Source organism: Stegostoma tigrinum, chromosome 23, assembly GCF_030684315.1.
Source record: "Stegostoma tigrinum isolate sSteTig4 chromosome 23, sSteTig4.hap1, whole genome shotgun sequence".
NCBI lineage: Eukaryota > Metazoa > Chordata > Chondrichthyes > Orectolobiformes > Stegostomatidae > Stegostoma > Stegostoma tigrinum.
This window is the reverse complement of record NC_081376.1, coordinates 47,829,226-47,846,978: the sequence shown is the minus strand read 5'-3', so window position 1 is coordinate 47,846,978 and position 17,753 is coordinate 47,829,226. Positions and strand designations below refer to the sequence as shown.

General features: G+C 43.9%; 1 protein-coding gene across 1 annotated transcript in view; it reads left to right on the top strand.

Annotated features, from left to right (window-relative positions):
• Positions 1-3,285: 3,285 nt before the first annotated feature.
• Positions 3,286-17,753, top strand: part of fbxl16 (F-box and leucine-rich repeat protein 16) — a 290,017-nt gene continuing 275,549 nt past the window's right edge. The window contains exon 1 of the mRNA XM_059654147.1: positions 3,286-3,344. The gene's annotated coding sequence lies outside the window, so the exon portion shown is untranslated. The remainder of the gene's footprint in view (positions 3,345-17,753) is intronic.

The following is a 17,753-nucleotide window of genomic DNA, read 5'->3' as shown; positions in this document are numbered from 1 at the left end:
ATGGTGCTAAGATTGTTGCAGTGTGCTGTAGGGAATTGCAGTCATCCCGGGAGCATTTCGGCTCTGAAGAGAAACTTGGGTTGTTTTCTTTGGAGCAGAGAAACGTGAGGGGGATTCATACTAGAGGTGTATAAGATTATGATGGGCACGAACAGAGTGAATAGAAAGCAGCTGTTCCTTTTAGTTTCAGTGTCAATGACAACGGGACATAATTTTAAAGTGAAAGGCAAGAGGTTCAGAGGGGATTTGAGGAATACATGCAGGGAGCCTGGAATGCAATGCCTGGGAGAATAGTTGAGGCAGGTAACCTTGCAATCTTTAAAATGTACTTGGATGCGCGCTTGAAGTGTCATAGCATTCAACGCTTTAGGCCCAGTTAGGAAAGTGAGCCTAGAGTAGGTGGTAGTGGATTTTTGGCAATGCAGACTTGATTGGCCACATAGCCTGTTCTGAACTGTATGATTCTGTGATTCTAAAACTTCTGACTTGTGGCTTATAGATAGTGGACAGAATTTGAGGAGTCAGGACATGTAGAATGTCCGGCTTTAGTCTTCTGAATTATAGCTTTCGAATAATCATAAGATTAGGATACAGACACCATAGACTTCAAAGAATCAAGCACTAAAAGAACACGTACAAACCAACAAAATAGAACAAAATTGGTATACATTTCTTTGTGAGTCACGATTACATTATCTCTTCAGCATGGCCGTATCCAGTCATGACATTACTGAATAATGTGCAGATCTACTCTTGCTCCTATCTGTTATGTTTTTAATGTAATAAATGTAGTGATTATAACAAGATAAACCAAGTGGACCTCACAGAATATGAGTTCCCTGACTGAGGCTTTTAATCTGGCCCAATCAGGGAGCCCTGGCTAACAGATAAGGGCAGGAGTGCCAGAGTTTCTTTTCACTCTGAGAGCTGGCTCTGACGAAGCTCTGTCGGTGTCAAGGACTCTCCATGTGCAAATAAAGGGTGACTCGGTGATGGGAGACTGGTCTCTGTGGAGTTATTTCAGTGTGTTGACATGTCTTTGTGCTAGCAAACGCAGAGTGTCGATTAGCCAAGACATGTTCTTATTGATGCCAGAGCACTGTGCTGAAGTCCAAGGCTCAAGGACATATTTGCAAAATTAAATGTAATTTCTGTCACTGAGTGATAAACCAATTTAGTTGGCCACACATCACCCCTGCCATTTCCAGTTCCTCCTCCTCTATAAAGGCTCTCCACTGGGCCTCTTGCATTACTTTTTATGAAAGGTAAAGCGGCGTAATATCAACGTACAAACATTTTTTGACATTCTGCCAAGACTATAAATCTGTCCAAATATTAAAATATTTACCTGAATAGGGCATTTGTATGATACATCAGAAACTAGGACCTCTGGGCTTAGTTTGACCAGCTGCTTAGCTCTATTGAGGTAACAAGGTGTGGAGCTGGATGAGCACAGCAGGCCAAGCAACATCAGAGGAGCAGGAAGGCTGAAGTTTCAGCCTAGACCCTTCTGGTGCTGCTTGGCCTGCCGTGTTCATTCAGCTCTACACCTTGTTATCTCAGATTCTCCAGCATCTACTATCTGTAGCTCTATTGAGGACCTTCTTAGTGGACTCACTCACCATGCCTCTAAAAGCTTTTGCATGTTTCAATGTTTTAACTTAATGTCATATTTACTGTTGTGTTGTGTTTGGGTGGGATTGCTGAGGTATTTTTGTGGTGAATGTGACAGAGTTTCTAATGCATTTAGATTGACTTCATGCCCTGATATGCTTACATCGCTAGCGTGTCATGAAAGAATGTTTGATTCAGTCCACAATTCATCCTCACAGAGAGTCTGCTATCTTTTATTTTCATGATTAGTAGATATGAAAATGATGCAGACAGGTTTTTATAGACAAAGGCACAGAATGCACAATGCAGAAATTGAAACCAACTAGTCCGTGCTGGTGTTTACATTCCATCCAACCCGATCAGTGCAACATTTTGTCCATTACCTCCTCCTGCTTGTTCAAACCAAAACATTCAACTGTTGAAGGAAAATATGAAGCCAAACACACTGTTCCTTGCATTCGCACTTTTTATGTGAAAAAACATTGACAAAAATGTCTCCTTCCACTTATACAATTCTTACGGGGCATAAAGGGTGGATGCTTCCCCTGAACAGTGAGTCTGAAACCAGAAGACGTAATCTCTGTGTAAAGTATGGGTCATTTGAGGCTGACATGAGAAGAAATTTCTTCACTCGGAGGGAGGTGAATCTTCGGAGCCCTTTACCCCAGAGCATGCTCAGTCATTGAGCAGGTCCAAGAAAAAAATTGATAGACTTTGTGAGACCAATAGCATCAAGGGATATAGGGATAGTGGGGCCAATTGTCATTGAGTTTAGATGATCTAATTGAATGGTGGGACAGGCTGTTTGGGCTTAATGGCCTCCTCCTGTGGTCCTACTCTTCTGTGCAAAATACATAATTGGTGTCAGCAGCCATTCGAAATAGGCAATGTGCTCGGTAGTACTCTCAGGGTGACTGGCAAAATGCAAAGTCCGCTCAGTTGGCTGGACAGCTGGTTTGTGATGCAGCATGATGCCAACAGTGCCGGAGGTTCAGTTCCTGCCTTGGCTCTGGTAATCACTCATTCTCAACCTCTCCCCTCGCCTGATGTGTGATTGCTCTCGGTTTCAAACACCACTAGTTGCCTCTTGAATAGAGGAGACAGACTGTGGTGACATCATGTAAGCAAAAAAAATGAAACTTTGCCCTCACAGTGAATCTCTTTATTTAGGATTGTATAAGAGTTACATCTGTTCCTTATCTACAAATTCAGCAAATCACTGCCAATGATAGCTTAAGTTGGACCCTTTGATCACACCTAGAATAACGGAGCATACAGGCTATAATTCAACTAAAGGATTCAAATGTCATGTAAAACTCTGAGATGGAAGCTTAGTCTATTATGAACATAATCATAACCTTATGACAGAATTACTGCCTTTTAATTATTTGAGTTATTTTATGTTAAATTATACCCAGATGAACATATCTCTCTAGAATGTGGGAAAGATCATATTTTCTCGTCCAATTTTCTTAATGAGTTTTGAGGAAGATGTTACACTTGATTCCCTGCCCGCCTTCTTTGCCAGGAAATGATAAAACAATTTGGGAAATCTAGAACTGAGAAAAAGGAGCTGGATGTATGTTTTTGATTTCAGAAAACAGTTCTGACTTTATTTATTTTGCTCACAGAATGAAGGCGCTGCCAGCTAGGCCAGCATTTGTTGTTCATGGGCAGCTAAGAGTCAACTACAATGCTGAGGGTCTGGAGTCACATGTAGTTCATACCAGGTAAGGAAGACAGTTTCCTTCCTTAAAAGACTTTAGTGAATCAGATGGGTTTTCTCCCCTACCCCGACAATTAACAATACATTTGTGGTCAGCATTTGACTCTTAATTCCAGACTTTTATTGAATTCAAATTCCACCATCTGCCCTGGCAAGATTCAAACCCAGATCCCCAGAACATTATAATAAAATGTGAGGCTGGATGAACACAGCAGGCCAAGCAGCATCTCAGGAGCACAAAAGCTGACGTTTCGGGCCTAGACCCTTCATCAGAGAGGGGGATGGGGGGAGGGAACTGGAATAAATAGGGAGAGAGGGGGAGGCGGACCGAAGATGGAGAGTAAAGAAGATAGGTGGAGAAGGTGTGGGTGGGGAGGTAGGGAGGGGATAGGTCAGTCCAGGGAAGACGGACAGGTCAAGGAGGTGGGATGAGGTTAGTAGGTAGCTGGGGGTGCGGCTTGGGGTGGGAGGAAGGGATGGGTGAGAGGAAGAACCGGTTAGGTAGGCAGAGACAGGTTGGACTGGTTTTGGGATGCAGTGGGTGGGGGGGAAGAGCTGGGCTGGTTGTGTGGTGCAGTGGGGGGAGGGGATGAACTGGGCTGGTTTAGGGATGCAGTGGGGGAAGGGGAGATTTTGAAACTGGTGAAGTCCACATTGATACCATATGGCTGCAGGGTTCCCAGGCGGAATATGAGTTGCTGTTCCTGCAACCTTCGGGTGGCATCATTGTGGCAGTGCAGGAGGCCCATGATGGACATGTCATCAAGAGAATGGGAGGGGGAGTGGAAATGGTTTGCGACTGGGAGGTGCAGTTGTTTGTTGCAAACTGAGCGGAGGTGTTCTGCAAAGCGGTCCCCAAGCCTCCGCTTGGTTTCCCCAATGTAGAGGAAGCCAGTCTCCATCTCAGGCAACCAGCTTGTAACTGATGTCCATTTCAAGCCCACCGACTCCCACAGCTACCTAGAATACACCTCCTCCCACCCACCCTCCTGCAAAAATTCCATCCCCTATTCCCAATTCCTCCGCCTCCGCCGCATCTGCTCCCAGGATAAGACATTCCACTCCCGCACATCCCAGATGTCCAAGTTCTTCAAGGACCGCAACTTCCCCCCCACGGTGATTGAGAACGCCCTTGACCGCGTCTCCCGCATTTCCCGCGACACATCCCTCACACCCCGCCCCCGCCACAACCGCCCCAAGAGGATCCCCCTCGTTCTCACACACCACCCTACCAACCTCCGGATACAACGCATTATCCTCCGACACTTCCGCCATTTACAATCCGACCCCACCACCCAAGACATTTTTCCATCCCCACCCCTGTCTGCTTTCCGGAGAGACCACTCTCTCCGTGACTCCCTTGTTCGCTCCACACTGCCCTCCAACCCCACCACACCCGGCACCTTCCCCTGCAACCGCAGGAAATGCTACACTTGTCCCCACACCTCCTCCCTCACCCCCATCCCAGGCCCCAAGATGACATTCCACATTAAGCAGAGGTTCACCTGCACATCTGCCAATGTGGTATACTGCATCCGCTGTACCCGGTGTGGCTTCCTCTACATTGGGGAAACCAAGCGGAGGCTTGGGGACCGCTTTGCAGAACACCTCCGCTCAGTTCGCAACAAACAACTGCACCTCCCAGTCGCAAACCATTTCCACTCCCCCTCCCATTCTCTTGATGACATGTCCATCATGGGCCTCCTGCACTGCCACAATGATGCCACCCGAAGGTTGCAGGAACAGCAACTCATATTCCGCCTGGGAACCCTGCAGCCATATGGTATCAATGTGGACTTCACCAGTTTCAAAATCTCCCCTTCCCCCACTGCATCCCTAAACCAGCCCAGTTCATCCCCTCCCCCCACTGCACCACACAACCAGCCCAGCTCTTCCCCCCCACCCACTGCATCCCAAAACCAGTCCAACCTGTCTCTGCCTACCTAACCGGTTCTTCCTCTCACCCATCCCTTCCTCCCACCCCAAGCCGCACCCCCAGCTACCTACTAACCTCATCCCACCTCCTTGACCTGTCCGTCTTCCCTGGACTGACCTATCCCCTCCCTACCTCCCCACCCACACCTTCTCCACCTATCTTCTTTACTCTCCATCTTCGGTCCGCCTCCCCCTCTCTCCCTATTTATTCCAGTTCCCTCCCCCCATCCCCCTCTCTGATGAAGGGTCTAGGCCCGAAACGTCAGCTTTTGTGCTCCTGAGATGCTGCTTGGCCTGCTGTGTTCATCCAGCCTCACATTTTATTATCTTGGAATCTCCAGCATCTGCAGTTCCCATTATCCCCAGAACATTACCTGTGTCTCTGGTTTAGCAGTCCAGTGATAACACCACCAGGCCATCGCCTCCCCCCTGATTTGATTTGCAAAATGGTGAAGTGGAGAAGAAGATGTAATACCAGTGACCCTAAGCTTATGACTCATAGGAGAAGAAAACAGGCCATTCAGCCCTTTAAGTCCACCCTACCATTTAATGAGATCACAGCCTATCTGATAATCCTCAACTTTTCCCCATCACCCTTTCTTGACTTATTGATTAGAAATCTTCGATGAGGGATTAGTCCACATCATCACTGATTAAATTTTACTTAGTATTAAATTGACCTCGTTTGGGATACTGTGCACAGTTTTGATCCCATTGTCCATGCAGAGATATATTGGCATTGGAAACAGTCCACAGAAGGTTCATGAGTGGTATGTAAGGACTACCTTTTGAGGAGAGGTTGAGTTGGTTTGACCTGTGCTCATTGGTGTTCAGAAAATGAGAGGTAACCTCCTGAGGAATACGTGATTCTTAGGGGACTTGACGGGGCAGATGCAGAAGGGTTGTTTCCCCATGTGGGACACTGTAGGATCAGAGGACATAACTCAGAGTATGGAGTTGACCATTTAAAACAAAGATGAGAAGGAATTTCTTCTCTCAGAGGTAATGAATTTGTAGAATCATAGAGTGCCATAGAAGTCATTGGGTATAGTTGGGGCTGAGATGAACAGATTTTTAGCCACTAAGGGAATTTAAGGTTATGGGGAAAAGGCAGGAAAGTGGAATTGAGGATGATCAGATCAGCCATGAACTCACGGAATGGTGGAACGGAATTGATGGATTGAATGGCCTACTTCTCCTATTTTATGTTCTTACAGGACTGCAAATAGGAGGGACCAATTGGCCTGACCTGCTTGTACTAGCCCTTTGAAAGTGCTTTTCATTTTAGTCCCATACCCCAGCACTTTTACTATAATCCTGTAAATCAATCCCCTTCCAGAGTCTGAATATTGAAATACGTAATCCCATCTGCCTGTTCCTGGCCTATAGTCTTCCAAACCTTTCCTAAACAAGTACCTGAATTGGACTGAGATCATAGGAACTGCAGATGCTGGAGAATCCGAGATTACAAGGTGTAGAGCTGGATGAACACAGCAGGCCAAGCAGCATCAGAGGAGCAGGAAAGCTGACGTTTCGGGCCTAGACCCTTCTGATGAAGGTCTAGGCTTGAAATGTCAGCTTTGCTGCCCCTAAGATGTTACTTGGCCGGCTGCATTCATCCAGCTCCACACCTTGTTATCTAACTTGAATTGGGCCAGTAGGCCTGTGCCTGTGCTGTATGACTCGATGACTATGACTCTATGTTATTACAAGAACATTACGTTATCAGTTCTCAGTTTGCACATGAGACAAAGGGGCTGATGTCACTATAATGCAGTGAGCAATGCAGCCTGGAAAGTCAATGGACCCAAACCAGTCAGGGTGATCCACAAGACTGCATCTCTCAACATGTGGAAGGAAGGACTCTGACTCAGTATTTATAATAGAGAGATTCAGTGGCAGCTCCTTCTATCTGCTACAACAATATCCACCCTCTACTCTGTCAGTCTTTGTACTGACAACATGCACGGTAATGAATGTTGCAACACTTTTAAAATCTCTTAATCCTTCCACTCACAATACCTTAACATTGTCCCACATAGAGAAGGAATTAGGACAAACCATTTCAATTGATATTTCAGCATGCAACATTTTATTTAGAAAAATTTAATGCATTGTAGAAACATCAATATAAACAGAGGTCACAAAGGTAGGAAATAGTTTGATTTGTCACGTCAGCCTTTACACTGGTGAGTAGTTAGACCTCAGCATGAGTAATGTTATTGCCTTTGAAACCCTAACAACAATAGTATTCATAACCTGTTAGTCTTCTGTGCAATTCGTCAAGTGCAGCTTGTTAAAATGATTAATTTTGCTACCGCAGATGTGAGGTTAGTAAGGCATGGTCACCATGCTAGCTTTCTTTTTTAATGTGTTCACAGGATGAGAGTGACGCTGATCAGGCAGCATTTACTGCCCATCCCTAATTGTCCAGAGGGCAGCTCAGAATCAACCACGTTGTTGTGGGCCTGGAGTCACATGTAGGCCAGACCAGCTAAGGATGGCAGTTTCCTTCCCTAAAGGACATTACCGAACCAGATGGGTTTTTGCCAACAATGGATTCACAGTCATCATTAGATTCTTAATTCCAGACGTTTTATTGAATTCAAACTCCACCATCTGCTGTGGCAGGATTTGAATCCGGGCAGCCAGAAATGATCTGAGTCTCCGGATTAACAGTCCAGCAATAATACCACTAGGCTATTGTGCATCTGTCACATGAAACAGACACAAGATTCTATGAACCTCCCCATATTTAAAACGGATATTTTCACACTAACGCAATGCTTTCATTTTTCTGATGAAGGGTCTAGGCCCGAAATGTCAGCTTTTGTGCTCCTGAGATGCTGCTTGGCCTGCTGTGTTCGTCCAGCTCCACACTTTGTTACCCCGCTTTCATAAGCTTGTTGTGTTCTGCCTGGCATCATGTCCTGGATGTAGTCATAGGTGGCAAATAGCCAGCTTGTGTGGTGCATGGATGTGCTAATGTCCCGACACAATTCCATTCCACATCTCATGTTTCCCCAACATAGTGACATGCTGTTTCTCTCAGGCTGATAATGGAGACACAGAGTGAGTACAGGTTACTCTTCCCTCAGGAGGTGAAAACTGTAGTCTCACACAGTCAGTATCATTCTTGCATATCAATCTGTGCTCATCTAGAGTGATGTAATCAGAAATTCAGCAGCAGATCGGGGAATGTTGTGTAATATTTGGTTACAAGCCTAAAAAGGCTGAGAGATTAGCTAAATAAAACTGAAAGTATATATATGTTCCTTCCTGAGTACTTTCCAAACTTGCCAAGAGCAATATCTCTGGATTTACTCCCACTCACTTAAAAGAAGGAACTCAGAACAAAACATTAAACTTTCAAAACCCACCGAGACAATAGGGTTTTCAGCATTTATTGCTTGAAAAGTCAATGTCATGGATGTGGTTACACTGCAGTGCAACTGCGTGTACCTCCAACCTCCCACTCATTAATGGACACTCTCTGGCATTTGCCATTTTCCCTTTTGATTTGTCCCCATCAGTCAGCTAGTTACCTTTTATCAGCTGGTTGGAATCAAGCCGAAAACAAAGGAGACGGCTTGTCGTTGTTGGAAGCCAAACATCTCAGTTGCAGGAGATCTCTGCAGGAGTTCCTCAGGGAAATGTCCTAGGTTCAGCCATCTACAGCTGCTTTACGAATGACCTTCCTGGAGCTATTATAACAAGGTCAGCCAGCTGGACCTCATAGAATATGAGTTCCCTGATTGGGGCTGTTAATTTGGTCCAACCAGGGAGCCCTGACTGACAGATAAAAAGAGTGTTAGTGATACTGACTCAGAATAAAGCAGAACCAAAGTCAGGTGTTGTTCATGTGTAAATAAAGGGTGGTTTGGTGATGGGACACTAACTCTGTGGAGTTACTTCACTTCTGTCCATCATAAGGTCAGAAGTGACGATGTTCACTGATCAGTGCACAATGTTCAGCACCATCTGTGATTCCCCTGATACTGAAGCAGTCCATATCCAAATGCAACAAGACCTGCAAAGTATTCAGATTTAGAATAATAAGTGGCTAGTAACATTCACATACAGATGCCAAATAAGAGAGTCTAGCCATATCCCTTTGACATTCAGTGCTTTTACTATCACTAAATTTCCCACCAGCAACGTCCTGTGGGTTATCATTGATCAGAAACTATGAGTTAGGAGCCATAGGCATTTGACCTTTCGAGCCTGCTCTGCCATTCAATAAGATCACATCTGATCTGATTACCACTTCAAATCCACACTCCTGCCTACCCTGATAATCATTGATTTCATTGTTAGTCAGGAATCTATTGATTCAATGGACCTACGTTGACCACTCACTTGATAAAATTTCCAAATCCATGACCTGCTGAAAGGAAAGGTTTCTCCTCATCTCTGTCTTAACTGGAAGGCCTCTGGTTTTTAAATGGTATCACCCAGTTCCAGACTCACACACAAGAAGAAACATCCTTTCAACATCATCTTTGTTTCAAAAAGATCTAAATTCAGGTACGACCTGCCCAACTTTTCCTTATAGGATAATCCCTGGGAATACTTGAAAGAGCCTTCTCTGAACTGTTTCTATTTCTTTCCCTCCCATTGGAATTCTACATAAAGTTTTTTTACATATATGTAGAATTCCAATTCCACCATGTGCCATGGCAGGTTTTCTCCTCCCTGCCCCACCCCCCACCCCGCAAGAAGCAGTGACGCGGTGGCCTCACAGTGCCAGGGACCCAGGTTCAATTCCACCCTCGGGTGACTGTCTGTGTGGAGTTTGCACGTTCTCCCTGTGTCTGTGTGTGTTTCCTCCGGGCACTCCGGTTTCCTCCCACAGTCCAAAAACACACAGGTTAGGTCGTTTGGCTGTGCTAAATTGCCAGTAAATTATTTGGATTAGCCATGGCAAGTGGGGGGATGGGACTAGGTCTGATTCTCTTTGGAGGGGTGGTGTGGATTTGTTGGGCCAATTGACCTGTTTCCACATTGTAGGTACTCTATGATTTGAACCCAGGTTCCAAGCACACTGCCTGAGTCTCTGGAATAATAGACTAGCAATAATATCACTCTGTCTGAACTGTTTCTAATGTATTTACATCCCTGCACCACACTGTTGCACAGACACTATCAAATAACTCAAATGACAAAATACTGTCCTTGTGTATAACAATAAAAAAAACTAAATTTGCCTAACTACTCCCAACTGAAGAAATTAAACACGAGTTCATTTTTTATTATTTTTATTTTATCACAGATGAGAACCAATGCAAATTAATCATGGATCTGCAAGTGCATTATATTTCAAACACTAAGCTTACTTTAAGTATTTGATACGAGAAAGCACGCACAGTAACATGGGGCACAATATCAAACTCAGCCACTCATACACGGGATCTCACATTTTCCCACTCGATTGATTCAGCCCTTGAGTCATGTTCACCAGTGGTCATGTTCCATCTGAAGCTTCTGGCGATGGTAATTATCTGAATAGTACTCTCCTACAAAATCTGCTCAACTCATTCAGGAAGTCTTGTGGTAGGGTTTGTGTGATGGTTAGTATATTCCTTAATCAATCTCTTTGACAAAGCTTGTTAAATAGTCTGGTCAGTTTTGGTTGATTGTAGTAGAAAAATATCCATTTCACCATTTGTTAATGAATTCATTTGTTGTGGATGTTGCTCGCTGGGTCAGAAGCATTTATTGACTATTCCTAATTTCCCTAAAGAAGTGTACTGTATTGTGTTTGCTCTAGCTGGACCCACAATGTCCTTAGGGAGGGCTTTCCAGGCTTTTGACTCAGTGACATTGAAGGAACGGTGGTCTATTTCCAAGTCAGGATGATGAGTGGTGCCCTGCAACAGATATTCTTGTTCTAAATTTGCCTTTGGTTTTCTGTCCTGTTTAACAATGTTACACACACTCCTCATAAATATCCCTCCTCTGACGTACCCCTGCTGCAGCTCTCTACACCTACCGCCCTCATCTGTGTTTGGCCTTCATCTTTTAGTCTGGTAGGTCCCTTCTTCTCATTACTGCTTCCAGATCAGGAGTTGTCAGGTTATGTGGACCAATATTTCTTGTGATTCAAGATTAAAATTGATGCAGAATTCCAAAGGTCACTTTCAAAATTTCTTAACTATTACAATTTCCACGTACATTTTAAAGAAATTAAACATTTTCTTTACTCTGCTGGTTCTGGGTTAAAAGTCATCATACTATGTTGAATAAAAAGCAGGGAAGTGTTATTAAAGATAGAATCAAAATATGCCGAATTAAAAATTGCAAGCAGTTAATATTAATAATTGCAAGCAGTTAATTTTGCAATTCAGAAATTAGAGAAGTAAATGAAAGAGTGATTGACTCTTATGACTCAGCTGTGACTACCCATACCTCCTACATAACAATTTACAATCCAATATTGCCTGACGTGTGTCCTCTATGATAACATTCATATTTGTTACAGATGCTCTTTGTATTGTTGATTGTGTAACAGTTTAAAATCTTACTAATATTTGAAAAGATTGATGTGATGCAGCCATTGGTGAGTCAACAAAGATTTCAGTTAAAATTTAATTTTTGGCTCTGAACCTTGACTTAAAACTGACATGAATAGTGTGTTTCTGAAAAGTGATGTGAGCCAAGATCGTTTGGTTGGATTTCCACCCACTGCTCTCCTTGATGTGAATTTCCAGCCAAAGAAATGAATGATCCAGTCAATTCATGCTAGCGATAGACAGTGAGCATATTCTCAATGATAATTGTGTAGAGATACAGATGCCATTTTGCAGCATTTATGCTGGGGGCACGGCATATATTCAATTTTGCCTGACAAGTTGGGCACCTAGTGGTGGTCAACTGTGTCCTTCAAAGAACAAGGAACAAAGAACAAAGAAACCTACAGCACAGGAACAGGCCCTTCGGCCCTCCAAACCTGTGCCGATTGAGAGCTTCTGTCTAAACCTGTCATCTATTTTCTAAGGGTCTGTATCCCTTTGCTCTCTGCCCATCCATGTACCTGCCCAGATATATCTTAAGACACTAACGTGTCTGCATCTACCACCTCGGCTGGCAACACGTTCCAGGCACTCACCACCCTCTGCGTAAAGAACTTTCCACGCATATCTCCCTTAAACTTTTGTCCTCTCACTTTGAACTCATGACCCCTAGTAATTGAGTCCCCCACTCTGGGAAAAAGCTTCTTGCTATCCACCCTGTCTATACCCCTCATGATTTTGTAGACCTCAATCAGGTCCCCCCTCAATCTCTGTCTTTCTAATGAAAATAATCCTAATCTACTCAAACTTTCTTAATAGCTAGCGGCCTCCATACCAGACAACATCCTGATGAACCTCCTCTGCACCCTCTTCAAAGTATCCACATCCTTTTGGTAATGTGGGGACCAGAACTGTACACAGTACTCCAAATGTGGTTGAACCCAAGTCTTATACAACTCAATGCAAACTTAGTTTAGGGAATGGTCTTCAGATTAAACTTGAGCTTTCAGATCACATTGACACAAATTTGTTGTGTTTATTTTTGCCACTTCTAAGGCTGAAAAAGCATAAGGCTTCTTCCAAAGGCATGAAGACTACCCACTACAGCCCTGGTTCACAACAGTGTTATTACTGAGTGTTTTTATAGGAACTCTTGTTTTGTCCCGTTCTTCTTCACCATGCTTGTAGAGCGTTTGATCATGGTTCTTGTAGATACATTCAATTTACTGTTGTTCAGATGGTATTTGCAATTCTTATAAGAGATAGCATGAGTCAAGGATGCAAAGGGAGCTTTGCTCTCTGAGGCATAAATATTGCAGACTTCAAACAAAGCACTGGCCATAGTGAATTCAGTAAAAGTGTCAAAATCATTTTGAAATCATGTTTTAAATTTACAAGCCATTTGCTTAAATGAGGCTGTATTAAAAACAAAACAGCTGATGAACACTGAAGGCCCAGTGATATGGGCTATATAAAAATGGAGCTATTTACAAGAGGTGATTGCTTAGTGCTTAGGTCACTGTCCCAGTGATCCAGAATCCTCGCTGTTGCTATAGGACATAAGTGCACATCCCATCATGGCAACTGGGGATATTTACTCAATTAATTTTTCAGAAGTTGATTTTAAAGTTAATCTTGGAACTGCGATGATGAAGTTATTATTTGATTGGTGTTAAAAACCCATTAGGTTTGCCAGCGCCTTTTGGGAAGGAAGTCTGCTGTCCTTACCTGACATGATTTGGTCTGCATGTGTCTCCAGACCCACAGCGAAATGGTTGACTCTTAAATGCCATCTGAAATGGCAAAACAAGCCACTCAAGAATAATTAGGGATAGGCAGCAAGTGCTGGTGTTTCCAGAAAAGCCCATATCCCATCAAAGAATAAAGAAAACAGATCCACTAATATGCAAGCTACTAATGAAAGATATTGCTTATCTGAAGCATTCAGCCATGAAGTATCAATCCTGGAAAGATACTAAGACCCGGTGCAATAATTGGCTCAAGCAGGCCTCTGTAGAAAGCAGAAGCTAAACTGATTACCATACTACATGCAAACCATTATTGCCCTTGTTAATAAACATCAGCAATCCCACACATTGTCATCCTTGTACACATATACAAACCTGCCCCACCCAACCCACACAAACAGATATTCACCTCCACACACACAATCATTAACAAGTCAGCAACCTCTCAGAAGCTCTCTCAAACTCCTACAGAAATTGTTTAGATTATGCCAGTAATAACTGAATTACCAGTATCAGATCATGAGTGCGTGGGCTCCATGAGGCTATGAAGCAAGTACAAGAGAGCTCTTGCAAAAGTGGAGGCATAATGATGAGGAGCTTCCAGTTCTCCTGGAAATGCCATGACTGGTGATTCGCTTCTGAATCCTGACATGACAGAGCTCTCATTTGGATGCTTGTTCTCTCCTTCGTTTGATCTAAAACTCTACTTAAAAATGCGTTACTAGATTCTTTGGTGTGCTTTCAATGGCTCTTTAAAGTATATGGGACACTTTCCAGACAAGTCAACCTTAAGCAGAAGCAGACCTTTCTTTTCATAATCGTGAGTTAGTTTTGTATCATGTTCTGCATCAGGTTATGTCTAACAGGAGTGCAAAAACAATTTCAGAATTTCAAGGGGATTTTGCCATATTTCTGCCTTATTACCAGCTCAATGTCTTAATGGGGCATTGAGACAAGCTGCTTAGTGAAGGTCAGTCATTTTCCAGGGCTCTTATGGAGCACTGTGTAGTGTCCCTACCTCTGGGCCAGAAGATCCAGTTTCCATTCCCATCTCAGGACTTGATGGCCACAGAAGATGTGTCATAATGTAGCCAAACAGGGTGAGCGTCAATATCTAAAGCCTTCTGACAACTTTTGGAAAGTAATATGAATGGTTGTTTCCTGGTCAACTAGAATTGTGTAGTAGCTCCAGGATGATAGCCTCCCTTCATTAAAGGATTCTATGCATTGGTTCATGCTATGATAAAACATCATTGTTGTTCTGAGGGACTGCCACCCACCAAAACAGGAGTGGCTTTATCACTGTAGCAACATCTAAAGCCTGAAAGCAGGTGATTGGGTCTTCTTTTTTATAGCTACCATGGAATGTATGGGAAATTTGGAGATAGTTATGGAGATATTGAACTAGAAGTCTAGTCAGTTAATCTTCCAACTAAAAAGGATGGATAATAATCCAGGCTAAACTTATGAATCAAGATGTCCTATATATTGTGATAATTAGAATGATTGTTTGCAAACTCAATCCATGTCTAAGTGCAGGGCCTGATTGCAGGATAAGTTTGACTTGGCTATTACTTTTCATTTGATCACTTGAGTGTTAAGTGCCGATCCATGTAAACCAAACGTAGGAAATGTCACTGAGCTACTTACCTGTGCTTAGCACATCTCTGAGGATTGCTCCTGTTCAGAAGCAAGTTTAGAAACATTGTCAATAAATTGGTGAAATCAGAGTTAAGACCTCAGGGATAGCCAACCTCAAGAATTGATGCAGAATTTAAGTGAGGAAGTTAATTGAAATTGAATGTTTTAAAATAGCTTCGAGTATTTAAAGTGTCTAACTCTAAAATAAATGTTAGTGAAGACTATGGCAGAAAATTTCTTCAGATAACACTGTTTGGAAGTCAAGTAGAGGGTCACTCATTATTCTGACTTGGAGCTACACGGCTATTTTCTCAATATTGTTTGGCGTTGATGCCCTGGAATTCCCTCCCTAACACTGTTGATGATCTACTACACCATCTGAGGTTGCACCTTTTCAAACATTCCCCCTCCCCTGAGGCATGGTGAGCCCTGAAGTTAAACTCTCCCCCTGACATGTTTCTCTCTAATGTGAGAGCACCCCTGAGGTCTCCAGGTCTATGGCAACTTTATCTTTACCTGCATCGTGTGCACTATAGTGATTCAAGGGGGCAGCTCACCAAATGCTGGTCTTGCCAACAAAGGTCATTTTCCAAGAATGAATAAACAAAAAAAGCCACCAAGATAGCAAACAGTCCCGTTCAGCTTTGATCAATTGCTAGGATAGGTCCAAACTAGCCTTTCCTCATTCTTTTTGCAAGTCTGTCCTCATAATGAAAAAATCATCATCCTGACATATTGGATCTACTAGACAAAATAATTCACATTTTAATCGTGAATTGGCTCTCATCCAGAGGTTCCGTTTTTTCCCTCAATGCTGTTTTCTTTGAAACACACAGCTAGCATGTATATGGCAAATTCATCTCTGCACTATCCTGTCAAAAATTTTGCAGAATGCAGACAGAGATTGTGGGTTTGGAAGGTGCAGTCAAAGATGTGCTGTGCTAATTCAGAGCCTGGGGGGAAGAAACGTAGAAACATGGAAAATAGCTGCAGGAGTAGGCCAATCGGCCCTTTGAGCCTGCACCGCCATTCAATATAATCATCATGCAATTTCAGTATCCCGTTCACATCTTCTCTGCATTGCCCCTGATCCCTTTAATGCAAAGGGCCAAGACCAACTCCCTCTTGAATATATCTAATGAAAGGGACACAACAGCTTTCTATGGTACAGAATTACACAGATTCACAACATACTGAACGAAGAAATTCTTGTTCCTGAATGGCTTCACCCTAATTCCTAGACTGTGATCCCCGAGTTCTGGACTTCCTCAACTTCAGGAACACACTTCCCAGATCAGGCCAGTCCAGTTCCTTCAGGATTGCATATGTTTCTATGAGGGTAAAGGGTAAAGCAAGAGCAAAGGGAGGAAGCCAGCACAGTAGGAGGCCTAGATAATAAAGTGTGAAGCTGGATGAACACAGCAGGCCAAGCAGCATCTCAGGAGCACAAGAGCTGATGTTCTGGGCTTAGACCCTTCATCAGAGAGGGGGATGAGGACAGGGAACTGGAATAAATAGGGAGAGAGGGGGAGGCGGACCGAAGATGGAGAGAAAACAAGATAGGTAGAGAGGAGAGTATAGGTGGGGAGGTAGGGAGGGGATAGGGGAAGGGGAGATTTTGAAGCTTGTGAAGTCCACATTGATACCATTGGGCTGCAGGGTTCCCAAGCGGAATATGAGTTGCTGTTCCTGCAACTTTCGGGTGGCATCATTGTGGCAGTGCAGGAGGCCCATGATGGACATGTCATCAAGAGAATGGGAGGGGGAGTTAAAATGGTTCGCGACTGGGAGGTGCAGTTGTTTATTGCGAACCGAGCGGAGGTGTTCTGCAAAGCGGTCCCCAATGCAGTGCCACAATGATGCCACCCTAAGGTTGCAGGAACAGCAACTCATATTCCGCCTGGGAACCCTGCAGCCCAATGGTATCAATGTGGACTTCACAAACTTCAAAATCGCCCCTTCCCCTACTGCATCCCAAAATCAGCCTAGTTCTTCCCCTCCCCCCACTGCATCCCAAAACCAGCCCAGTCTGTCTCCACTTCCCTAACCTGTTCTTCCTCTCACCCATCCCTTCCTCCCATCTCAAGCCGCACCTCCATTTCCTACCTACCACCTCATCTCGCCTTCTTGACCTGTCCGTCATACCTGGACTGACCTATCCCCTCCCTATACTCTCCTCTCCACCCATCTTCTTTTCTCTCCATCTTTGGTCTGCCTCCCCCTCTCTCCCTATTTATTCCAGAACCCTCACCCCATGCCCCTCTCTGATGAAGGGTCTAGGCCCGAAACGTCAGCTTTTGTGCTCCTGAGATGCTGCTGGGCCTGCTGTGTTCATCCAGCCCCACACTTTGTTATCTTGGATTCTCCAGCATCTGCAGTCCCCATTATCACGGTAGGAGGCCTTTCTCATTAAATATTGGCAGCAGAGACAGAGGTGAGTGACTGGTTCCGTACCATACATGGGCTTGCTACTGTAAGAGATGTGGGGGAATGCCTGTTTTCCTACATTCTTGCATGGGATGCCATGGGTAATCAGTACAAAGTCATCAACCAAGGGGAATTGAATGATTTATTGTC